This window comes from Triticum aestivum, chromosome 1D (genome assembly GCF_018294505.1).
Source record: "Triticum aestivum cultivar Chinese Spring chromosome 1D, IWGSC CS RefSeq v2.1, whole genome shotgun sequence".
Taxonomy (NCBI): Eukaryota; Viridiplantae; Streptophyta; class Magnoliopsida; order Poales; family Poaceae; genus Triticum; species Triticum aestivum.
The window spans coordinates 209,952,539-209,979,476 of record NC_057796.1 but is presented as its reverse complement, the minus strand read 5'-3'; the positions used below and the strand labels follow the sequence as shown (position 1 = coordinate 209,979,476).

Genomic DNA, 26,938 nt, shown 5'->3' with positions numbered 1-26,938 from the left:
TGCCTTTCTATCCTGAAATCTCTAGGAAAAATCAAAATCAAAATCCAAGACAGATGGTAGCCGGTGAGTGGAATTGACCTTGTGTTACTGTTTTTTTTTTCTGAACTAAAGGATATGTATATCTTAGGGATCAAAATGCAGTCAGTTTGAATTGTACTGACAACAGTCTGGTACATCAAATTCACTACTTTTTTTGGCAAACTAATTCACTACATTGATATACAGAATTTGCAAATACAGATATACTACTAAGTTCTACAATTCCGTCACAAAAACTGTTCAATATGTATACAATGTTCCTCATACCTTGGAGGGGAGCACGCCTGGTCGTGGGCATCGTCAGACTTGAAGCCATAAGAGAGGAGGTCGGAGCAGCGCTCCCTGCCTTGGTTGTGGTGGTCGTGGAGCACGGCCAGATCCTTGCCTTCCTGCAGCTGCCGACACGCAGATCCGACCATGCCCGAAAGAGACCATCAACGCCCCGTGCTTGCCGGAGGAGCCCGTCGTCGACCTCCCGGAGCGATGGGGATACGCTGCGGGTGCGTGTAGGGGAGGGGTCAGGGGTGGTGTAAAAAGACACGAGCTTCCTCAAACCGCCGTCGCGCTCGTCCTCCCGAGGCGCCACCACCGCCCGACTGCTCTCTCCAGGGGTCACCCGCTTCCTCTTGATCTCGATATATCAAACCCCATGTCGTAGCGGCAGCGGGGAGGGAGGCGATGTGGCATAGCGAGGACGGGGAGGGAGTCGTGGGGTCGGCCACGAGGAACAACGTCTGTTCGGGACAGGTAGCAGTTTTGTTTGGAGGATAAACGTGGAGTGGCTAAAGACCTGTTTTAGACCAAACGTGTTTTAGTGACTAATCTGAACCGTACGGATGTGATTAGATGGATAGGATTAAGTTTTGGATCTCCGCACTTCGTGCTTTTATAGGGGTAGTAGATATTATCGCGAGAAGGTAGTGTATATCTTGGTGATGAGTGTGCAAACAAGCCAAACAAATTAAATGCACTAGCAGAAATACTTCAAAAGGGCATTAAAATGCATCAAGTATATTGTCACTTACTGTGAGAAATCTTCTATTGGACCTTTCAGCTCTGGCTTAGCTTTATCGTACTTTTTAAAGAATAGATTGTCTTGTTCCGAAGAACTGTCTCTTCTCTTCCCACCTTTCCCAGTCTCTATCAAAGAGTTATTCCTACTTCTTTCCTCATTTTCTGCAGGGGAAATTGATTTCCGTGTTCTAGACTCAATGCCATTCTTGGTACCATTCGGACTTTCCGAGGAAGCTTGGTAGTAATCTTCTTCGGATCTACATGATCTAGCATTCAATCCTGTGCCATTTTTGTTTCTCTTCTGCCTGTTTTCCCTATCGACCTATCTGGATGTAATACATTCTCTGAATCTCAATCATCAGTCCTTGGCAATTGCCGACCCTGTGAAACATTTCCTCTGCTGAGACCTATTATTATCAAAGTTGTTTCCGGCGGTCTTCCTTGGGAATCCTTCCTGGTTTATATTACCTCCAGTATTAAATTCTTGCGGGGATGGTTTCCTCTGATCATGGGAAGCAGATAGAGCAACCTTCCTGGTATTCACACTGGGGTAGAAATTATCTACATTAGTTGCTTTATATCATCAAGAAACTTAGAAGAACCATTTCTTTCAAATTGTTTCCTTGTGCTCCTGTTGTCATTTTCCCAAGGACACTCACGAAGTTCACCCAATCAGAATGCTCTCTCTGAAGCACCTTTTTTGGAGATGATTTCTCAGTGCTGTTTCTTTGCAAAATTGGTGGCTTTTCATTAGTTTCAGTGCATTCAGGACGAGACATCACCATGTTGTGGTAAACATTTCCTCTTACATCTTTGGTCAAATTCATGGGATTTGCATCAATATTAGGATACTTCAAGCGCTTGTGCTTTTTCCCATCAAGAGAAGATCCCCCATGCCTACCCCTTTTTCTTGCAGCAGAATCATCAGTCTCGTTGAAATTGCCATTCCCAAGGCTGCCATCACTATTCAAAGGTTTCTGCACCTTATCTTATTTCTTCTTAGAGCTTGTTTTGATTTATCTTTTGTAGATCTCCAGGACTCACAGGTCTTCATTTCATAGGAGTACTATCTTGTACCTGTAGATCGGTATGGAACATTCCTTGTCTCTTTGCTTGACCTCTCATTGATATGTTTGTCAGGAGGTAAGTTCTGTCTGCGCTGATAAAGAACCTGTAGCTGCTGAATAGGCAATGTCAACCTTGGAGTTTAATTCGGGTTCTGACCATAAGCCAGGCAAACAATTTCGTTTTTCCCTCAGGCTGCGCTTTTCCATATAGCTTTCGAAGCCAGGTCATGAATTTCCCCCAGACTGACATATCATAGATGTTTTTTTACGGCGAACCTTCCAGAACAACAGATGCTCCAACCTCTTTTGTCTTCATGCTCTAGCGAATGGTGCAAGTGTTAAGGAAATCTGCTAGAGCCATTGGTTCATCGCTTGGAATATCTTTAATTGCCTTAAGATCTCCTCCTCAGAAAACGGCCTTGTGAGACTGGACAAATCCAGGCGATTGGGGTACAAAACTTACAAATCTATATCAGCTGAAGTAGCAGTCTTGGTCCCCATGAGCTTCCTGTAAAATAACAGTTGATTCTTTGCTTGTCATCATGAGGAAAATGTGGCACACCTTCGACAGAGATGCATTTAATGTGGTTTTTTCTAAACCTTGCATGATAAACTTTTGTGTCCTCGTCACAGAAAACACACCGATTATATCTCCCACGTTGCCTGGCTGCAACCGCAATTCAGTCTATCAGTGTTCACTTTTTTTTGTTTCAACATGGTCCTGAAGATCCACCCAGAAAGGTCAGGGTAAATTTACAGCACTCAAGATATTTTTTGTCAGGTTTCACTTTCAGCATTTCACCTTGAATTTTTGCTTCTAAAAAATTTAAGCTTACCAGCCAGAATTTAGTGATAACTTCCATTGTAAAAAGATTCCTGACATGAGCTATGTATATAAATTGCTGCTTCAGCGATTTCTCTCTAATTATTTTGCAATGGTTATTTATATTGTAGGGAGTGGAAGAACGTATCATAAAAAATTTCATTTCAGACAAATGTTTGGTAAGTTAAATGCGTAGTCCAATGTTGTTTCATTCGTTAACTTGTCCAACTTTTATCTATGTTTACCTACCTTTTTTTTTGCAATGTTATCTGTTCCAGGAATTATCAACAAATGAGCATATTAGTGCTCAAAGTGAAGTTAGTATCTACAAATACTTTCTTGCCAATGAACAAGTGGGGCAATGGAGGGATGGGACCATCATACCCTATGACCATGAGCTCCAGAGATGGCATCGGAACCCACAAGCTGTGAAGTTCTTCATTTTGAGCGACGCGTATAATGAGCCAGCAACTAAACTGGAATTATACAAGAACACTGATGAGCTTGTGCAGTCTGGTGGCTCCAGGAGTTGTATGACTCCCATCTTTACAACATACAATCCCAATCTAAAGAAGATGATTATCTGCTTTCCTTATTTTTCAGAGTTTTTCTCGGAATGGGCTGCTGACTACAAGGGTGATGGTTCTAACTGTCTGCCTGAAATTCTGAAAGATATGATAAGGTTTGTCCATATCCATCCTGAATTCTGATGTAGCTTCTACATTTATGCCTTGCATTAATAAGTACCAAGGAACATGAAAATAGTGTGGATGGTACCAATATGGTATACTATACACCCGGTTTTAAGGCCGTACGCCCTAACCCTCTCTCACCACTTAGGCGCTTAAGGCGGGGCGACAACTTACACACATCCTAGTCTACTTCGGCAGCCAATTAATGCCCTACTTAGCACTGACGTCTTATATTTATGTACAGAGGGACTATTACATACATACGTTGATTTTGCTGGTTGTTAATGTCACATTGCAGCCATCCTCTTCACAGCTGTTCTTCTCCATTGTAACACACATCCTACCTGTAAATCTTAAAATAAGATTGATAGCTGAGCTATTTTATCTGATGTTGAGTGACATACACATACCTTTCAACCAATCTGTCCTCTCGTGTCTTCTCCCGAAGAACAATAAGCATCGGCCATTAGATTCAGAAACACAAGTCAATTAACTGAGCAACATAACATCTAATAACCAGGACAATTAGACATATTAGTATATATTACAGAATCAACCTCAAGTCCACAACTAGATAATTAGAGGTGCATCTCTCTCAGGCCCATAACTAACATAATTAAGGTCCAAAGTCCAAATGGGAATAAACAAAAACCCAACCTTCTCATCTTTCAGGTCCCAATTGGCCAACTCCAGAACCCCTAATAGCCATCATCAAAGTCATAAGTCGGAGTAGTATCAATGTTCTGTCCACCACCATCTTCAGCAGCATCAGTTGAATCTTCAACACTCACCAGTGTCATTCACAGCATCATTTTGAAATCGAATTCTGAATCATCTGCCTCTCCATTGCCTGAATCTGAGTGTTGCTCTTGCTCAGCCTCTTCTCACTTGTTTCAACACTTGGGTCTGGTTGTGCAGTTCTCTTGTGCCTCCTTCATAGATCTAGTTATACTTTGAGATTCCTATGAACATTGTGACCTTGATGAGCTTGAAATGAGCCACTGGCCACATCAACATCATCCCAAGTAATGTCATTAGGATTCCCACGAACCACAAGCTGCTTTTAGGCGGCTGGGATGATGCATCAACCCACTGCTTGTCCCAGTCGAAGTTTTCCACAGCTAAAGGGCCATAGGGTTTTGTTGCCCGCCTTCTCATGCCTTTTTTTTCTAAACTTATCTACCATCTTTTAGTTGTGTGCAACAAAAACCAATTTGTCAACCTTTGGTGCCTCAAATGGTTCCTTTTCTTTGTATGCATCTAAAAATGGAGAAAATAATGAATAATTAGCTTGCTGAAATCAATATTGAATAAACACAAAGCTCAAAAGTTGGAAGTTGGCTCACGAATCCAAAGGTACTCCAATTACTCTCACAACTAGATGATGCAGCAGATAGACAAACTATACCCTTTTGCAAACCCTTGTCGATCAATAGTGTGACCACCGTTTGACTTCCACCAATCAACTACAGTGGTAACATACGAGTAGAAACATAGAATTGAAATTTACCTGCTGGAATGAACATGCAGAAATTGGACAATACCTACTAGGATATCTTGTCTCAGTGTTCTGGATTGCCATCAAATTAGCAAATGATTCTCTTTGGTCCTCATACATAATAGCTTGCCTATCAACCTTCTCTGGAACAATGGGATCTGGTATCATTCTTGCCAACAACCATTGAAGCGGCTCCTTAGCATCCCCACTCTGGCATTATCATTATTCTTCACAAATGTGTAGAACTTCCCTGCGTTAAAAAATAGAGCAGCAACATATAGCATCCCCACTATAGCATTTTCATTATTCTTCACAAATGTGTAGAACTTCCCTTGGTTAAAAAATAGAGCAGCAACATACAATAGAGCACTGGTGCCATACAATGTTAATGACCTTCTTGAGCAATCTTCTTGAGCAAAGATTGATTTGTTTTGGGTAGGGAAGTCTTACCCGAGCCTACCCCAACTTGCCTGAGCTTAAATGCAGATTATATCGTGCATTGTACAGAACGATGTCATTCACATTCATATGTTTGATTGAATAGAGTTCACACAATATACCTGAACATAAACTTTTCAATTGTATTGGACTATTGTGCGTGTTGCTACAATGTCTCATTCCTCTCAAACCTTTACAGCCTGTTTGGTTGGGAGGAGTTGATTGGGAATGGGAGTTTAAGGTAAGTGAGACTTAAAGTCCTTTGATTGACTCAGGGACATGGGAGTTAAGAAGGGAGGGGGAGAGGAATTAAGAGGACCAACTCCCTCAGATCCCTGGTAATTAAACTAGGGATTGGGAATTAGCAAAAACAAAAACGTTTCATTGGTTGTGCATGTTTGTGAGGGACGTTTTGTTAGCTGAGCACGTACGTGAGGAAGGCATTCCCCTGCCCAATCCCACCAATCAAACAAGGGCAGTTAACTCCCTCTTAATTCCCACTTCTAATTGCCTTCACATGCCAAACAGAGGAATGGGACTTAAAATCAATTTCCCATGTCTTTTTTGCCGAGAGTTGCTCAGTTTGTCCAAATGATTTGAAAATTGGAGCAGACCTCACGCATCCAATTGTCTACCATGCAAAAAAAAGGATTTTTTTTGAATTTTTCTAGTATTTGTTTTGATTTTTTTATTCAACATGGGTGCATATGAGCTTGGGCTCAGAAAAGGATTTTCGCTATTGTAATCTCTAAAAAGACTTATATTTAGGAATGGAGGGACTATATTTTATTATACATTTTGAGTCCACTCTATATCCATGTTATTAGATTGATGTTGTTAATCATTTTTACAAATTTTTATGTAGGGACTTGTTGATTTTGATGTCAAAAACAAGTGTGAGGGGATTAGACGATCTATCTTCCTACATTTGTATCAGAGCTAAGTTATCTTCAAATAACAACAATAAATATCCCAATGCTGGAAAGCGAGAAATCTTGAAATTCATTAGGTTTCCTTTAAGTGGAAAGGATCCAAATGAGCATCAAATGCGTACAAGTTTTGCTGCATTATTTCGGAAGAACTTACCAGGAGAATGGTTTGGTCGGGATTTCATGTTATTTACGGAGATGATGGGAGGTGTGGTGTACAGGTACGTATAAGATTTGCTCAATTTTTCTTCTGTTTTTTGCTTACATGAAATCCTTATGTTAATGTAATCCTTGTGTTGTATTTCCTTATCTAGGAAGTACTAGTATAGGTCAGTTGTCCTTTCCTTAGCTAGTAAGATAAACCTGCTGCTTGATAGCCGGTAATAGTAGCCAATTTTGCTTTTGCTAATAGCAGCTAGTTAAGTAAGCCAGTTCACAAGCCGACTGATCTATGTACCATTTTCTTAATATAGTAGTTTATACATACAAATATGAAGGCATTTTCAAATACACTAAAAACTATGGACTCACTTGAAAATCTTAGATGTAGTATATGAACATACTAAAAATATTTGCCTATATGCACCTTGTGTTCAGCTCACTTCTCTATCTCCTCCTTGAGTCTAAATCTAGCCCCTTAATGTAAAATTCGAATTGGTTTTTGCAGCCTACAGGTCGTAATAGATCACCCAGTATTAAAGTGTGGTGCTGGTATTGCCAAACTGATCAGAGCGTGCTTTCGTGAAGATTTGCGTCCTAGGCAGATAGGAATCTTAGAGAGGGTCGTTGACATTGCCAAATACGGTGGTCAGTCTTGGCACGCCCGTCTGATACATTATCCAATTTTGTTGGCCATGAGTCGCTATCGCACTGAATCATCGGATAGCTATGATCTTCTATGGTTCGCAAGAAAAGCAACTGCTCACTATAAGGAAAACCTCAATGCTGAATTGAGAAGCGGTACAATACAGAGATGTCCTTTCAACAACATACACCCAAGTTTCATTGTTATGACATTGTATCCCGGGCTGGTCTCCGATTTGTATGAGCTGTATTTGAATCACGAATATCTCAACGTGATAGTGTAAAGACAAATTTCAGTATTTGAAGCTGCTTCAGTTGGCGGTCCTCCTGACCATCTTAGGTACTTTACTGATCTGAGTCTCATGTAGAATTTGCTATTGGAATTTTATGGTCCCAATTTCACATGAACAGATCTAATTTGTTAAACCTTATGATTATCATAGTACTATATAATGCAGAACTCCTATGTTTTGTTCAAAGAAAAGAGTTCTCATGGTAATTTAGCGTTGCTTGTTTTCCTCATGTATACAGTTTTAAATTTAGTTAGTGTGCTGATATAGGTTCAGCTCATAAATTGTCAAGTTCTGAGTTTTGGTGACTTCTCATGTATACAGTTTTGATATATATATATAGGAAAATGGTTGTGTACTCCTGGGAGTACGTACTCCCGCTCCTCATATACCACATAGATGAATCTTTTATACCTCTTTATTATTTTTAATATACTTCATTAGTAATTATTAGATACCCTAAAATGAGTTTCATGAAAAAATTCATGTGAGTCTACATTTTTTTAAATGTTTACGTATATACTGATACGTTTGTACGTGAAAAAGGTATATTACAAAAAGTACGTCGCAGATGATATTTTTTCAACAAAACTCGTATTGGGGTATCTTAGAATATTTAATAAAGTATATTGAGAATGATAAAGAGGTATACTTAATGCGTATATGAGGTATATTGAGGAAAACAAGCAACGCTAATTGTCCATCGAGTCTGGCAGTCGAAATCCATCTCCATGTCTCCATCGTCACCGTTTCTTTCTCCCTTGCCCGAATCCAAAGCTTCAAACTGACCCCCTGACAAAATTTATCCTACTCCTACAGTGTCACCGCTGTCGCCTAGAGCTGCCACCATGCCGAGCCCGACGCCTCAGCCCCCACACCCCCTGCTCCTCTCACGCGTGTTGCCGCCACCACCCTTCCCTTTCTACCTCATCCCGACCTTGGTGTCTCCTCTCCCCCATGCTGTTCATCATGTTGGATAGTTGTTTTAAAGGCATCAGCCTTTTTCTCCCCCAGCCCCCACAATTTTTGGGTCGGGCGCACACACACCATCTTGATCCGCCCCTTAGTGCCGTCAGTTACACACTAGTTCTAGTTATCATTGTTATAGTGCCGGCGGTTACGCACTAGTTCCAGTTATCACTGTTAGTTTCTAGCAGAGCAGCAGGCGAGCTGTGCTGTGTTATCTCTAGGGTTTATACCCCAGATATTGTTTTCCGGTGCTTATGCTTTTTCTAATCTAGATAGATTATTGATTTGTAATTGAAGTTTCAGCAAAATATTTGGTGCTAATGAACCTGTTTTGGATTCGTTTGGCAGCTTTGCGTGATTGTCCACATTTGGCATGAGGAGAAAAGGAATGGAGCACATGAAAAATGAGAATCATGTGGGGAAAAAGCAAAATGAAGAGGGACATCCTAACAAATGAGGTGAGAATGGTAGAACTCAAGTAAAGAACAATGATATGAAATGAGTAGTCTCAAAACCTGTAACCATCTGCCTGATCTTTTACTGATGTTCCAGCATTGTAGTGAAAAGTTAATAATTTGTGTTCTTTAACAGTGTTAATCCCGTCACTATGTTTGTATTCTGCAGATATTTGGATCTAGTAACCTTGATATTTAGTGAGAAATGGTTTTAAAAGTTGTGAGGATTGTTGTTCAGTACTGATGATGTATTTGAATTTCATAATATCATTAACCACTTTATGTATCATACTGCAGTACCGCTGTAGTCTAAATTGTTAGGTTTCTCGTGCTTGGCAAACAATAGTAAACAAAAGGTAGGGTACACACCGAGGTTGAGACTCATGGGTTAATTGTAACTAGTCTAGGTTAATGCTGGACTAGTCAACATGGTATTGTAGTACTCAACTACTAATACATGTACTATGTTCCGTCCCATAATGTAAGACTTTTTTGTCAAGAAACTCTTACATTATGAGACGGAGGGAGAACAATAAAAATTGAATGCATGGGAAGTGGATGAAGAATCCGAGGTTGTACCAATTGAAATAGCTATTCATCGTGAACTGGATGAAGTACTCAGCTTCTTATCCCTCCCAAATTCCCCTAAAAAACTTATCCTTCCCAAATTGAGTCAAACGACTCAAACACCTACACTAGTCTGGAGTCTGGACCAGTTGCCCCCACCGCTCGACTCAGCAAGCTATTCTACGGAGAAGCTAGTCGACAATCAGATTGAGACTACTAGACTAGTCTCACGACTACTTGTGAGACTCTTAATCCATGCGCCTGAGATTGACCGCCAGGACATGGACAGCCTCTTCAACCTGGTAAGCTCCGTACCTGTCCAACGCGCTCTTGTCTTGGCTGTGGACTTCGTGGACGATTCCGACAAGGACGTGAACCCATGCAGGCGAGGACGACTCCGGACCCGACGCAAGGGCTTGCCCTAAGCCGACGCCGCCAGCCATCCTATCCGACGTCCTGCGTCGCGCTCAGGGGCGGGACCAGGATTTAAAGGTTGTGTATTCAAAATTATAAAAGCAAATATTTTTGAAGGCCTAAAACCTTGCTTTTTGCATGTATAACCTATTATGTCACCATACTAACACTATGCTACTCCCTCCGTTATGAAATACTCGTATATAACATTTAAGCAGTTTAAATATTACAACTTGAAATCACATCACAAGTTGTAAATAATATCACTGTATTACACTGCTTAATGAGCCTAAGCACTGAACAATTCTTGTGTCTTTAACAATTCATCCTTGTGAATCACTACAAACAAGTCAACTTTCAATATTTTATACTATACTGAAATAGGAAGCCAATTAGTCAGATTAACTCACCCTTGTATAGCAGAAGAAATAGAAATCTGAAGAATAACAGAAGAAAACGATGCATGACGTTTTCCTCAGCCACTCGGACGCAGAGCGCCGGATACCCGTGTAGGCCGCGCCGCCGCCTGCCGTGCGCCCCTTCTTGTCGCAGCCGCCGTGCATCCTTGCCGGCGCGTTGATCAACCCCACCACAAATCTGCGGACGCGTGTGAGATTGTAATTTGGGGAGGCGGCGTGTTGGTTCTCTGCGTGTTCGTGTGATCGATTGCTCTGTTGCGATCAGGCCATATGACAGGGCTGTAGCTAATCTCGTATTGGGCTTGGGGAAGCAGGAAAAATGGGCCGCTGGACCATGTGTGGGGGTGGGGAGAGAAAAATCAGAGATGGGCTGTCCTTGTATTGGGCTGAGTGCGTGCGAACATCAGATTTCCTTATTGGCTTACTCAGTTTAGACCTATCAGCTTGTGCAATGTACTGTATAAGATTGCTTCGAAGGTGATCGCAAACAGGTTGAAGCAGGTTTTGCTAGACATCATCTCAGAGGAACAGTCCGCTTTTGTGCCTGATAGGCTAATAACTGATAATATAATTACGGCTTACGAATGTTTTCATTTTATGAAAGGGAGTAAGTAAAAGAAAAACAACCACTGTGCTCTCAAGCTGGATATGATGAAAGCTTATGATAGGCTTGAATGGGATTATCTCCAAGCAATGATGGAGAGGCTCGGTTTTGCTCAGCAATGGATAAAGGTGGTAATGAACATGATCAAGTCAGTATCCTTCTCGGTTCTGTTTAATGGAGAAAAGTTGGAGGAGTTCAAACCTAGCAGAGGTATTCGGCAGGGAAATCCTATTTCCCCTTACCTCTTCTTGATAGCAGCAGAGGGCCTTTCGTGCCTATATCAGTTCCTTAGTCGTCAGCATTCTCTGGAGTCTAGGTGGCACCGACAGCTCCGGTTGTCAACCACTTGCTCTTCGCTGATGATAGCCTGTTGCTATTCAAGGCGAGTACGGAAGGGGCAGAGGTGGTATCAAACTTGTTGGAGACATACTGCAATGCATCGGGACAACGAGTGAATACTGAGAAGTCATCTATTTTCTTTAGCAAAGGATGTCCACAGGTGACAAGGGATGGGATTAAAAATATTTTGCAGGTTCATGATGAGCAGCTGAGTGATCGGTATCTCGGGATGCCAACGGATGTGGGGCATGCAAAGAATGGTACTTTCAAGTACCTAAGGGACAGGGTGTGGGAGAAGATTAAAGGGTGGATGGAGAAATTGTTGTCATATGCTGGCAAGGAGGTTTTAATAAAGGCAGTGGCCCAGGCCATTCCTGTATATTCCATGTCTTGTTTCAGGCTCCCTAGAGGAATTTGTGGAAGCATTACATCTCTGATTAGACAATTCTGGTGGGGAAGCAAGAGAGGGAAGAGAAAACCATGCTGGGTATCATGGGATATTTGCACAAATCCAAAGTACATGGGAGGACTTGGATTTCGAGATATTGATCTCTTTAATTTCTCTTTATTGGCAAGACAAGCATGGCGCATAATTCAACCTCCGCTCACCTTAAGTGCAAGAATATTGCAAGCCAAGTATTTCTCTTCTTCGTCCTTCCTTGAGGCCGAGCTAGGAGTTCAGCCGTCGCAGATATGGAGATCTATTTTGGAGGGAAGAGGAGCTCTAGAACAAGGTTTGATTAGAAGAATTGGTACGGGAGAGGATACCAGAATCTGGGATCAGAACTGGCTCCCCCGCTCGGGCCTCATGAGACCAATAGCGTGTATGGTGGCAAACAGGCCAGAACGCGTTGCTGAATTGATTGACCCAAGTTCGACAAAGTGGATGGAAGACAAGGTACGTGCGGTCTTTTTTCCCGTGGATGCTAATATCATACTCAAGATACCGCTGTGTAAAAGAAGAGTTGAGGATTTTTGGGCATGGGGAGAAGATGAAAGAGGTGTTTTTTCAGTAAGGTCAGTATACAAATTTTTGCTGAAGATGAAATTGCAAGGGGAAGCATTACTGCAGCCGGTAGGCGGACACTCCAATGAGGCAGTAGAGGAATCAGTGTGGACTTCCTTGTGGCACATTAAAGTCCCATCGAAAATCAAGGTATTTTTGTGGAGGCTTTGTCATGAATCAATCCCAACAGCGGGGGTGTTACATCACCGGAATATGTCAACTACGAGTGTGTGTGCTTTTTGTTCTGCGCAAGATGACTGGAAGCACGCACTAATAGACTGCGTGATGGCTAGAAGTGTATGGTCACTTTGCTCAGAGGAAACAGTGGAGACAATGCTTGATAATTTGTCCCTTGATGCTAAAAACTGGATCTTCACTATGCACGATTCGCTGCCGCATGCGGAATTTACACGGGTGGTGGTGACTTTATGGGCAGTTTGGCGAGCAAGAAGGAGAGCGATAAAGGAGCTAGGGGAGGACCGAAGCAAGCCAGCATCAGACAACATGAGTGGGTAGCCCCGCCCGAGGGTCAAGCAAAGATGAATGTCGACGCGGCAGTGTCTATGGAAGAGGAGTGTGGTGCAGTGGGAGTGGTGTGCCAAGACCACAATGGAAGTTTGGTGGGTGCTTCGGCTCTAAAACTCGAGTTCATCACGGAACCAAGCACACTAGAGGCGATAGCTGTACGGGAAGGTCAAGCTCTGGCTGAGGATTTATATGAAAATAAAATCCAGATTGTAACGGATTGCAAGAGGGTGGTGGATGATGTTCAGAAGAACTCGGCGGCTGGATATGGAGCTATAGTGCATTAAATAATACTTCATGCAAACTCTTTTATTTCATGTAAAATAGTTCATGAGTTTAGGAGCTCGAACTTCGAGGCTCACAATCTCGCTAAATATGTTGTCCTTAGGGTTTGGCCGTCATGTGTGGTTGGGCCAACCAGGCGATCTTGATTTTCTTCCTGTAAACATTATGGACAATGAATAAAGCATGCGAGGTTATCTAAAAAAAATCAGATTTCATACCAGTTTCGTATTTTTCCTATACATACGCATACTATACACTGTTATATACATAGTTTTGGGGCAAAAATAATGGGTATTGAGCCAGGGGATCCCATCTCACCTTTCCTTTAACCTAGTGGTAGATGTTCTTACTAAAATGTTCGCTAAAGCTACTAGCCAGGATCTGATTGCTGGGCTTTGCCCAGAAGTCTGCCCTGGGGGAATCATCTCTCTGCAATATGCAGATGACACCATTTTGTTCCTTGACAAAAACCCTAGTCATGCCAATAACCTTAAATTTGTCTTTAACTTGTTTTGAACAAGTGTCTGGCATGGGATCAACTACTCTAAGAGTGAGCTCATTCCCATTAATATTGATGGGCCTGAGTTCAACAACTTCCTTTCCATCTTGGATTGTAGTGGGGAAAGTTCCCTATCAAATACCTAGGAATCCCTCTCCCCATGAAAAGCTGAGAAGGGAAGACATTCAACCTCTTTTAGATAAAACCCTTAAAAGGATTGGTGGAGAGTGATGACCCATAAGTATAGGGGATCAATTGTAGCTCTTTTCGATAAGTAAGAGTGTCAAACCCAACGAGTAGCAGAAGGAAATGGCAAGTGGTTTTCAGCAAGGTAATGTCTCCAAGTGCTGAAATTATAAGTAACAGAGTAGTTTGATAGCAAGATAATTTGTAACGAGCAAATAACGATAAGAGTAGCAAAAGTGCAGCAAGGTAGCTGATGTAGGGTAGAACCCTAGAGGCCGATCTTTCACGTTTGGAGGGATTCCTACCACGAACACAAAGAACACTAAGAGGGAAACGAGAGGAAAACACGAGAAAACACTCAACCAACAAGAATAAAGTCACACATGCGCTAGATCATCGAGACACAAAGTGATACAAGATCCGAATCCAACAAGGGATGATACATAGGGTAACCGGTTCTTCTCCGAGAGGAGGTCTTGAGTTCTTCCCGTTAGGGGCCTTGAATCCAAATGGATCTTCTCCGTAGAGGCACGGTCTCTCTCGGAGGAGCAGATCCGGATGGATGAGCGAGGCTCTATCTCACAAATGAGCTATCACAACGCTGACCTTAGCTAGGAGGTGGGAGAGGTCTATTTATAGTCGTAGTACAAATGAGGGCCGAAGTGAAGGGGTACAAGGGCATCAGCCCGAGGCTGCGGACACACAGGCACCGGACGTCCGCTCGGGACCAGTCGTCCGATGGCTCATGAACGGCCGGACGTCTGGTAGTCTTTGTTCTTCCGCTGATTCTGTTCTGTGATGGTGGTGCCGGACGTCCGGTGTATTCGGACTTCCGCTAATTTCTCTTCGGGTGTGCAGTTGCCGGTCGTCTGGTGCGGACCAGTCGTCCACTCGCTAGGAGGTGTCGCCGATTGTCCGGTCCGGGCCGGATGTCCGCTCGCTGTAGCATTCGTCGGCTGGGACTTGGGCAGGCTGGCCTTCAGGCGCCGGACGTCCGGTCCCGACCGGTCGTCCGGTGGCTGTGACATCTTCGGCGTCTCTTCTTCTTGGCCTTCACGCTCGGGTCCTCGCCGTCTTGGCCATTGAATGTAGCTGTCCCGTGGCCTTCTTCTAAGTATCTGATCACACATAATGTTTCCGCTTGAGGTAGTAGCCATGACTCATGTGTAGAAAGGGGTAGTTCGGAGAGGAGCGAGTTCACCTTATCTTCTATAGCCTTTGCTCGAGCTCTTGTCATAGGTCCAAGTGGTGTCGTGGGGGATGTAGGTACGTCCATGGGGATGATCGTGGGATGCTCCGCATCATCTCCCCCCCCCTTGGGAAAGATCCGACCTCCGATCAAAAACTTCATCACCATGGTATGGCGAGAGGTCCTTGACATTGAAGATGTCACTCACGTTGTACTTGTCGCGTGGGAGATCGATCTTGTAAGCGTTGTTGTTGTAGCGTGCTAGCACCTTGAAGGGTCCATCGGCTCGAGGTAGAAGTTTGGACTTGCGTTCATTGGGGAAGCGGTCCTTTCGAAGGTGTAGCCACACGAGATCTCCAATGTTGAATATCATGGGTTGCTTGTTGGTGTTGAGTTTGGTCGTGAGTCGTTGTACTTGGCGCTCGATGGTGTTCCTTGTATCTTCATGCATCTTCTTGAGGTAGCTTGCTCGTGCACTCGCGTCCATGTTGGTGCGCTCTTGTAGTGGAAGAGGTAGAATGTCCAATGGGGACAAAGGGTTGAAACTGTCGACGACCTCGAAAGGGGACTTGCCGGTAGTCTTGTGTCTTGCGCGGTTGTAGGCGTACTCGGCGATGGGTAGGCACTCCTCCCACTCCTTGATGTTCCTGTTGATCAACACGCGAAGTAGAGTGGAGAGTGTACGGTTCATCACCTCCGTTTGGCCGTCGGTTTGAGGATGGCATGCCGAAGAGAACAAGAGCTTGATTCCGAGCTTGGCGCATAGAGTCTTCCAAAAGTAGCTTAAGAACTTGACGTCGCGGTCTGAGATAATTGTCTTTGGTACTCCATGGAGTCACAAGATTTCCCTACAAAAAAGATTGGCAATATGTGAAGCATCGTCTATCTTGTTGCATGGAATGAAATGTGCCATCTTAGAGAGTCGGTCCACAACAACAAACACGGAATCCTTTCCATTTTGAGTTCTAGGCAAACCAAGTACAAAATCCATGCTAATGTCTTCCCAAGGTTGATAAGGAATATGAAGAGGCATGTAAAGATCATGGGATTGAGCTTTTGACTTAGCTTTGCGACATGTAGAGCATCGGTTGGTGAAGCGTGAGACGTCGCGGAACATCTTGGGCCAAAAGTAGTTCTTGGAGAGTGTGGTGAATGTCTTGTCGCGTCCAAAGTGTCCCATGAGTCCGCCTCCATGAGCCTCTTGCAAAAGGAACAAACGAAGTGAAGACTCGGGAATGCAAAGTTTGTTAGCTCTCAGATAATCATCCTTGATGTAATATCGTTCCCAAGATGTATGCGTCAAACACTTAGCATAAGGAGTAGCAAAGGTAGGATCATTCACATACAAGTCTTTTATGTGCTCAAAGCCAATAACATTCAATTCAAGTTTAGTGACAAGCGTGCATATGCGGGAAAGGGCATCCGCCACTATGTTTTCCTTACCCTTGATGTACTTGATGACATAAGGAAAAGACTTTATAAATTCACTCCATTGGCATGACGCTTGTTCAACTTAGTTTGGCCTTTTAAGTACTTAAGCGTTTCATGATCGGTATGAATGATAAATTCATGAGGCGAAGATAATGTTCCCATTCACGCAAAACTAGCACTAAAGCATAAAGCTCTTTGTCATAAATGGAATAATTGACTTGCGCGCCAGAAAGTTTCTCACTAAAGTATGCTATGGGACGCTTCTCTTGCGTTAACACACCTCCTATGCCATTACCGCTAGCATCACAATGAATCTCAAAGGGTTTGTCAAAGTTGGGCAATGCAAGCATGGGAGCATGAGTAGGCAAATTCTTAAGCTCATTAAATGTGGTATCTTGGGATGGTCCCCAAACAAATGGCGCATTCTTCTTACTCAAAGCATGCAAGGGTGAAGCAATGGTGATAAAATCCTTCACAAAGCGACGATAGAAACCGGCTAAACCAAGAAAACTACGCACTTGTTGCAAGTTGGTTGGTTGGGGCCAAGTTTTAATAGCATTGATCTTAGATTCATCTACATGAACACCTTTAGATGACACAACAAAACCAAAGAAAACAAGCTTGTCAACTCCAAAAAGGCATTTTTCCACATTAGCATAAAGGTGCTCTTTCCTAAGGGTTTGTAACATGGTTCTAAGATGGGTGACATGCTCTTTGAGGGATTTGCTAAAGACAAGAATATCATCAAAATAGACCACAACAAATACACCAATATAGGGACGAAGAACGAAGTGCATGACTCGCATGAAAGTACCCGGTGCTTCGGATAAGCCCATTGGCATAAATAGCCATTCATATAAGCCAATTTGGTCTTAAATGCGGTTTTCCATTCATCACCTTCTTGGATGCATATTTGATAGTAGCCACTCTTAAGATCAATTTTAGAGAAAATGGCGGCTCCGCTAAGCTCATCAAGCATATAGGATAACGATATCGAACGGTGTAGCATTTATGGGACGGCAATCGGAGACCATTCTATAAGTACCATCTTTGTTTGGAACAAGTATGATCCGAACAGCAAAAGGGCTCAAATTTTCACGTACTTGACCGTTGTCGATTAGTTGTTGCACTTGCCGTTGGATCTCCTTAGTTTCCTCGGGGTTGACGCGGTAGGGAGCCTTGTTAGGAAGAGGTGCTCCGGGGATGAGGTCGATTCGGTGCTCAATGCCTCGTAGAGGAGGTAGACCCGGAGGTAGCTCATCGGGGAAAACATCTTGGAATTCCTGCAAAAGAGAAGACAACACTAAAGGTAGATCGTGAGAGGTGTTAGTTTTTGGTGCCTCGTCTTTGCACACAAGGACAAAGTGCATAACACTAGATGGGTTCTCACACACTTCTCTCATCTCACTTTTGGTGGCAAATAGGACGAAGTTTTTCTTGTCGCTCATCGTGGAGGCACTCGGTTTTGGCTTGTGGCTCTCATTCTCTTTTGGGTGGATCACTCTCTCACTCTTTTCTCCATGATGGGTGGCTTGCTTGTCGGCGATCACTTGACTTGGAGACATAGGTCGTAGCACATACTCCTTCCCTTTCATCTTGAAGCTATAATGATTGGTACGCCCGTTGTGGATGACGCTGCGGTCAAATTGCCATGGTCGACCAAGAAGGAGGTGGCAAATGGACATCGGGACGACATCATACTCCAAAGTGTCTTCATATGCTCCAATTTTGAAGGAGACTTGGACCGTATGCTCAACTCATCTAGTGCCGGAATCGCTTAGCCATTGGACCTTGTAGGGGTGCGGGTGCTTCATCTTGACCAAATGTAGCTTGGAGCATAGTTCTTCACTTGCGAAGTTGTGACAACTACCTCCATCGATGATGACCTTGACGGACCTTCCATTGATGTCGGCCTTTGTGTGAAAGATGTGGCATCTTTGGTCTTCGTCTTGTTGATGTTGAAGAGTCAAGACTTTGGAGACAACGACAACGGGGCTCGAATCCTCATCACAAAAGACTTGATCATCTTCATCTTCGTTCACGCGCCGGTGCATTGCCACTTGCTCAATGGCTTGCATTTCCTCTTCACTCATGGAGTCATAGGTTCCGTCGTCGTTGAGGATCATGGTGCGCTTGTTGGTGCACTCATAGGACTTGCGGCCGCGGCCGCCGCAAGTGAAACACTTGAAGGAGCTTGTCTTGATGGTCCCATCGATTGGAGTAGATGATGAAGCGCGCGACTTGAAGTTGCTTGTGGTACGAGGACGACTTGAGGTTGTCGAAGCTTTGTTGTAACTTGACCTGTCGCCGTTTCTTGTAGATGGCTTGGTTGAGGTAGAAGTTGGAGGAGTTGTTGAAGCTTGGTTGTTGGAGAAGCCGTAGCTCTTGGACGAGTATTTGGCGTACTTGAAGTCATCTTGCACTTGGCGTTCCGCTTTGGTAGCCTGATGCACGAGCTCAATGAGGTTGGAGTAGGGTTGGAAGTCGGCAATCTTATTGATGGGATGATTGAGGCCATTCAAGAAACGGGCCATAGTTTGCTCATCGTCTTCCGTGACATTGGCTCTTATCATGGCTATCTCCATTTCCTTGTAGTATTCTTCAACACTCTTTGTTCCTTGCTTGAGTAGTTGGAGCTTCTTGAAGAGATCGCGATTGTAGTAGGTGGGCACAAAACGTGCTCGCATGACATCCTTCATTTGAGCCCAAGTGGTGATTGGTGGTTCACCTCTTGCCTCTCGGCGCTCAAGGACTTGTTCCCACCATATGATCACATATTCTTGGAACTCAAGTGATGCCATAGCGATCTTCTTCTCTTCCTCATAGTTGTGCAAACGAAAGATTTTGTCGACCTTCAATGCCCATGATAGGTACTATTCGGGATCATTGCTTCCATTGAACTTGGACATGGTGAACTTTAGCTTGCCGTATCGTTTCTCTTCATTGTATTGGGGTCGAGGGTGATGATGACACCCTTGACGTGGAAGATTATCAACCTCATGTTGCTCTTGGCATGGAGGATTTCCATAGTCATATTGCTCTTGTTGAACTTGAGGTTGTTGAGGAACTTGTCAAGCTTGAGGAACTTGACGATGAACTCTTGGTTGGTAGTTTCGCTCTAGGATTTCTTCGCGAAGTGCTTCCTCTTGATTGCGCCGATCGCGGTTGCGTTTGGCAATGGCTTGACTTGATTCTTGAAGGGCACGTTGCGCCTCAAGAGCTTGTGTTTCACGTTGTCATTGTTCTTGACGTTTGGGCTCGGCGTCTTCATGTTGTCGTGCTCGCTCTTCCTCTTGTAGACGTTGACGTTGTCGTTCTTGAACTTGTTCCAAAGGAGCTTGGTGTTGACGATGACGATGTGCTTGCTCGTTGACTTGCTCTTGTGGATGATTGCCGTGTAGAGGGTTGCGAGATGCATGACGGTCTTGACGCGCGGCTCAACGTAGAGTGTTCGATGTCGGTGTACTTGAGCCGGAGAAGGTGTCGTCGGTGTGTCAACTTGAGTGGCTCCGTCTTGAAGATGAAGAAGTGGAAGAATGTCGGTTCACCAACAAGGCATGAATCTCGTCCATTCTTGCGTCGTTCTCATGTTTGTGAGCGTCGAGCTTATTGTCGAAGTAGTCTCTTGTTCCTTGTTCGGAGAGTCGCAAGTCGGTGGCGAGATTGTCGTTGCGGTCGTTCATTGCTTGTTGCTCTTGATGCAATGCTCGTTGTGCACCGAAGAGGTGGCTCTTGGTGACGTAGGATGACATGTCGTCGTCTTGTTCGATGAAGAGTGGGTTGGTAGAAGAACTTGGCCTATCCATCATTCCAAGCAAATATGTGAGTGGGAGAAGGAGAAGAACTTATACCAAATGTACCTTGACCGATGTTGAAGATGGATCAATGATCACTCAATTGTGGACAATGAAATAGCACAATTGGTACCAATTCTTGTCGGTTCTCACACCTACACAAGTAAAAGCTTATGGTGGAGCTTGGTTAGGATGGTGGCACAAAATTTGATGCAATTGTTAGTGAGCTTCAATAATGTTGGAAAAGATTCACAAATTTGCAAATGCAACAAGTAGACCAATAGCAAGGTATGGTACACGGAAACACACACGCAAATAGATAAGTGGGGTCGTGCAACCAAGGAATGGGCCAAAATGTGGAGACCAGGAAAATGCTCTTGTTGCACAACACTAGAGAGACGCTAGCACAATTGCACAATAGGTGGATACGGAACTTGTGCACAACCTACTAGGCAAAAATGCAACGACTACTATCCCAAGTATGCTATATGTATGGTATTTCGATGGTATGATCCAAGATGATCGGATATGACAATCTTAATGTAGTATGATGTTATGGTTCTTGTTTATAATCTCTTTGCTTATCTTTCCCTCTTTGCTTAAAAGCTTGTTTGGCTCTTTCACTTTTGAGCTCTTTTCTCATGCAAAACTTCACGAACCAAGATAGCAATTGTGTATGCGATGACAACTTTGTGACACAAAAGATGATACCGAGATATGCACCACTATGATATGGTATGTATGATATGGAGTATGATCACTAATGTGCACAAGTCACGTTGCCGGCAATACTTAAAGGCTAGTCTCGATGGGTAAGCAACGCAAAAGTAAGGCTATGTGGTTTCAATGCAAATGGCATGTGATGACAAAGATGTCGTCGAGGTTACCATCCTTGGCGATGATGAGTCCTTATCGAAGATGAGCGGTGGTGATGTTGACGTTGAACCGTACCTATATAGCCGAAACACAATAGGACACGGGAACCATAACTCAAATTCTCAAAGACCAAAACGTGTCAAAATCGTCATAGGTGGTAGCGGCGAGCGATGGTGGTGTTTGCGGAAAATGGTGGTGGTATAGGTGTTTGCAAAAGGTGGTGGGAAGTGGAGAGGTGGTGGTGGCCGAACTGAAATTTTTCAGTTTCGTCAGGGTTCAACGGACGTCCGGTGGGGAACGGTCATCCGGTCGCCGGATGTCCGGTGGTCGGCGGTCGTCCGGTGCCTGGGCGATTTCGGGCACGGGATGAACAACTCGTTTTCGCGGTGCATGAAAGTGGAGAGGTCAAATCCGAGCGATTTTGTGGATGGAAATGGTGGAGAAGATGGGGGAAAGCTAGATCCACATGAGGCAACACAAATCCATGGATCAAATCCACAAAATTTCAACATACCAACAAATCACAAAAAGGCTATTTTTGGAGGTGGATTTTCGGATTTAGGACGAAAACAACAAAATCAAGCTAGGAAACAAAGGGTAGGGGCTCCAAGAACGTGCTCAACGTGGCTCATGATACCAAGATGATATAGGGTAGAACCCTAGAGGCTGATCTTTCATGTTTGGAGGGATTCCTACCACGAACACGAAGAACACTAGGAGGGAAACAAGAGGAAAACACGAGAAAACACTCAACCAACAAGAATAAAGTCACACATGCGCTAGATCATCGAGACACAAAGTGATACAAAATCCGAATCCAACAAGGGACGATACATAGGGTAACCGGTTCTTCTCCGAGAGGAGGTCTTGAGTTCTTCCCGTTAGGGGCCTTGAATCCAAATGGATCTTCTCCGTAGAGGCATGATCTCTCTCGGAGGAGCAGATCTGGATGGATGAGCGAGGCTCTATCTCACAAATGAGCTATCACAACGCTGACCTTAGCTAGGAGGTGGGAGAGGTCTATTTATAGTCGTAGTACAAATGAGGGCCGAAGTGAAGGGGTACAAGGGCATCAGCCCGAGGCTGCGGGCACACAGGCACCGGACGTCCGCTGGGGACCAGTCGTCCGATGGCTCATGAACGGCCGGACGTCTGGTAGTCTTTGGTCTTCCGCTGATTCTGTTCTATGATGGTGGTGCCGGACGTCCGGTGTATTCGGACTTCCGCTAATTTCTCTTTGGGTGTGCAGTTGCCAGTCGTCCGGTGCGGACCGGTCGTCCGCTCGCTGGGAGGTGTCGCCGATCGTCCGGTCCGGGCCGGATGTTCGCTCGCTGTAGCATTCGTCGGCTAGGACTTGGGCAGGCTGGCCTTCAGGCGCCGGACGTCCCGTCCCGACCGGTCGTCCGGTGGCTGTGACATCTTCGGCGTCTCTTCTTCTTGGCCTTCACGCTCGATGTCCTCGCCGTTTTGGCCATTGAATGTAGCTGTTCCGTGGCCTTCTTCTAAGTACCTGATCACACATAATGTTTCCGCTTGAGGTAGTAGCCATGACTCATGTGTAGAAAGGGGTAGTTCGGAGAGGAGCGAGTTCACCTTATCTTTGATAGATTTTGCTCGAGCTCTTGTCATAGGTCCAAGTGGTGTCATGGGGGATGTAGGTACGTCCATGGGGATGATCGTGGGATGCTCCGCATCAGTATCCCAATCCTTCTGAGGCAAACAACAGGCCAAAACGGTCTCTTATGATAAGCAAATTTTTCTTGAGGGTACACAGGATTTTCATCTAGTCAGTTTCACCATGTTGATTTGATTTGTGTTCGGTACTTCGATAATTTGATATGTGGGTGGACCGGTGCTTAGGTGATGTTCTTACTTGAACAAACCTCCTACTTATGATTAACCCCCCGCAAGCATCCGCAACTACGAAAAAGGTATTAAGAATAAATTCTAACCATAGCATTAAACTTTTGGATCCAATCGGTCCCTTACGAATAGCGCATAAACTGGGGTTAAGCTTCTGTCACTCTCACAACCCATCATCTAATTTCTACTCCACAATGCATTCCCTTAGGCCCGAATATGGTGAACTGTCATGTAGTCGACGTTCACATGACACCACTAAGGGAATCACAACATACATACTATCAAAATATCGAACACATATCAAGTTCACATGATTATTTGCAACATGATTTCTCCCGTGACCTCAAGAACAAAAGTAATTACCCACAAACGATAATCATGCTCAAGATCAGAGGGGTATTAAATAGCATATTGGATCTGAACATATAATCTTCCACCAAATAAACCATATAGTAATCAACTACAGATGTAATCAACACTACTAGTCACCCACAAGCACCAATCTATAGTTCCGGTAACAAGATTGAACACAAGAGATGAACTAGGGTTTGAGATGAGATGGTGCTGTTGAAGATGTTGATGGAGATTGCCCTCCCAAGATGGGAGAGTTGTTGGTGATGATGAGGATGATGATTTCCCCCTCCGGAAACGCTCCGCTGGAGGGCAAAAGTGCTCCTGCCCAAGTTTCGCCTCGAGACAGTGGCGCTCCATCCCGAAAATCCTCTCTTTATTTTTTATAGGTCAAAATGACTTATATACCAGAAGTTGGGCACCGAAGGTGGGCCTGGGTGAGCACAACCCACCAGGGCGCTCCCAGGTGGGTTGTGCCCACCTGGTGGGCCCCCTCTGGTACTTATTTGCTCCAATATTCTTCATATATTTCCATAAAAATTCTCCGTGAAGTTTCAGCTTGTTTGGAGTTGTGCAGAATAGGTAGCCTGAAGTAGCTTTTCTATGTCCAGATTTCCAGCTGCCGGAATTCTTCCTTTTTGTGTATACCTTGCATATTATGAGAGAAAAGGCATTAGAATTACTCCAAAAAGCATTATTATGGATAAAAACATCATAAATAACAGTAGGAAAACATGATGCAAAATGGACGTATCAACTCCTCCAAGCTTAGACCTCGCTTGTCCTCAAGCGAAAACCGAAATCGAAAAACATTCCCACATGCTTAGAGAGAGAGGTGTCAATAAAAACAAAATACGGACATAGAAGCATCATGTTCATTATTATAACAACAACAAACTTAAACATAAGACTCTTATCATAGAACTTTTATCATAGACTTCTCATGAATAAGTGACAATTCATCACACTATTGAAGTATAAAGCAAAAACTCTATTAGAAACCAACAAACTATGTTCTCAGTCAACTTTGCAACTACAATTCATCATCTTTTCAGAAAGGGTCACGTATCGGAGCCTTTAGGCAAGTCCACATACTCAACCATCGTATAGTCTTCCATGATTGCTAACACTCACCGCGTACACATGAGCAAAACGTTTCAACCGGACACATAGAAAGATAGGGGCTTGTAGTTTCGCCTCCCAACGTATTCACCTCAAGGGTGATGTCAACAATAATAACTCATGCTATCTATATTCAACTGGGCATATGTGCCTAGATCTTTCCTCACCACATGATGCTTGCCAAAGGAGAAAATAAAAAGGAATAGAGAGAAGACTTTGACTCTTCGCATAAAAGTAAATACATAAAAGCAAAAGATAGGTCCTTCGCAGAGGGAAGCAGAGGTTGCCATGCGTTTATGTGTTTGTATGCTCAACCCCTTAATGCAAAAGAACGTCACGTTGCATTGCCCCTTGTGATAGCGACCTTTATTATGCAGTCTGTCGTTTTATTCTTCACCATCACAAGTTCGTGCAACGCTTAATTTTCTCTTACACTAAATGATCTCACACTTTTAGAAGCAACTTTTATTGCCTTTTTGCACCGATGGCAACTTACTTGAGGGATCTTGCTCAATCCCTAGGTAGGTATGGTGGACTCTTGAAAATAGGATTTGGGTTTAAGGGTTTTTGGATGCACAAGTAGTATGACTTCTATGTGAATATAAACAAACATAAACCATTAAGTTGTCTTCCTTGTCCAACGTCAACAATTTTGGCATATAATATTTTGATGAGGGCTCACAATCACAAAAGATTTCTAGGATAATATATTTAAATGTGAATCTTCTCTTCCCTTATTAACTCTTTCATGAGTTGCATCATTGACTAATGCTATGTTTGTCAATCTCTAACAAAATTTCCTACTTATACTTTTCCTTATGTGGTGTCATCACCTATAAGATTAGCATATGATCTTTTTCATTTATTTCCTTTCTTTCATTTATTTCCTTTTTTATTTATTTCCTTTCTTTTTATTTGCAACATGAAAATAAAGAAAGCAAAAACTCAAACTAAACTTTATTATATATCTCGGCGCAATGCCAAACCTTATGGTCACTTGGGGGCTTCCTGATCGTATTCGAATCATAGCTATAAATACCCTCTTGATCGGCGCAATGCCAAACCTTATGGTCACTTGGGGGCTTCCTGATCGTATTCGAATCGTAGCTATAAATACCCTCTTGATCAGCGCAATGCCAAACCTTATGGTCACTTGGAGGCTTCTTGATCGTATTTGAATCATAGCTATAAATACCCACTTGATCGGCTCAAGGACACAAACCACTTGGGGGCTTCCTGCTCGTATTCGAAGCATAGCCATGCAATAACCCTTTTGGTCCGGCTTCCTGCTCGTATTCGAAGCATAGCCTCGTTTTCTTGTTTTGCTTGGTTTTTGAACATTTTTTGGTTCATCTTGATACCATATTGACATATGGTTTATAGGGATTCAGGCCATGTAGCCTCAATTCTCACAGCTCATATTTGAAGCATACCCGTGGTTTCTGTTAACCCGGCCTGGCTTTAAGTCGCTAGCATATATGATGATGTTAAAGTACTGGGAAGTATTGGCTTCTAAGTTTCGGGTTATCACCCTTACTGCACAGGTATCATAAGCCGGCAGTACAATTCAATATCACAGGTATGATATTTTTATTATGATTATATCTAATTATGGCTAAAATGACCCCATCTATAAACTGTTTTAAACATCACTGGTTGTATATGGGGTATTATGACCCGCACTGCGGTAAACCGCCAAGGGCTCTTGTGATCTACTTGTGTGCAGGATAATTCTAAGTTTCATCTCCACAAATCAACACCATGATAAGTTTAAAAGGATAATTATCAAGTGGCGGCTCAACACTGTTGGGCAAAAGATAAACATGCACGATGGCATGATAGAGCAAAGTTTTTGCTAGCCTATTACATGAATCAAGGAGCCAAAATAATTAAGTGTTTTTCAGAAGATCACATATATGAACCGCCCAGTGGATCAATCTTATTGGCTCTGATGACTTGAAGCTTCTGGATCATATATCCTTCTCCGCTTCTTCGTCCTCCTCTGCTACCTGGAAGGTTGGTGATGTCCAGTCAATGCCATTCAAGGCTTGGAATTCAGCTTCATCATCAATAATCTCGGACGGGTCGACTTCAGGAGCAAAAGTGTGCTTACGGATTGGGGGAATGAGATCGATCACTTTATAAGCCAGCGTAGGCAGCTTCTGGTTTTCCATGTCATAAGCCGGTTGATATCTTGAAAGATCGGTTTCATTGGCAATCAAGCTGGCAAGGGGACGTATCTCCTTCACGCAGGCGGCAAAGTCTTTCTTATCAAAATGAGTGCCATATTCTTTCAAGCTTGGATACCCGGTCGATATATCGGCCGGGTCTAGCTCTGGTAGCCATGCTTTGGCCCGGCTCAAGGCTGTCACAGCACCAGCTCTTGCGGATGATCGCTTCATCTCATTAAACCTCTCAGGCATAACAAAAAGCTTCCTCAAGACATCAAC

At 43.6% G+C, this 26,938-nt stretch overlaps 1 long non-coding RNA gene across 1 annotated transcript; it reads right to left on the bottom strand.

Moving 5' to 3' along the window:
* On the bottom strand, positions 1-2,322 carry LOC123181032 (uncharacterized). The gene is made up of 3 exons (XR_006491454.1): positions 1,065-2,322; positions 307-829; positions 1-12 (listed from the first exon to the last, which is right to left on the bottom strand). It is a non-coding gene; the product is annotated as an uncharacterized lncRNA (long non-coding RNA).
* Between the last annotated feature and the right edge of the window lie 24,616 nt (positions 2,323-26,938).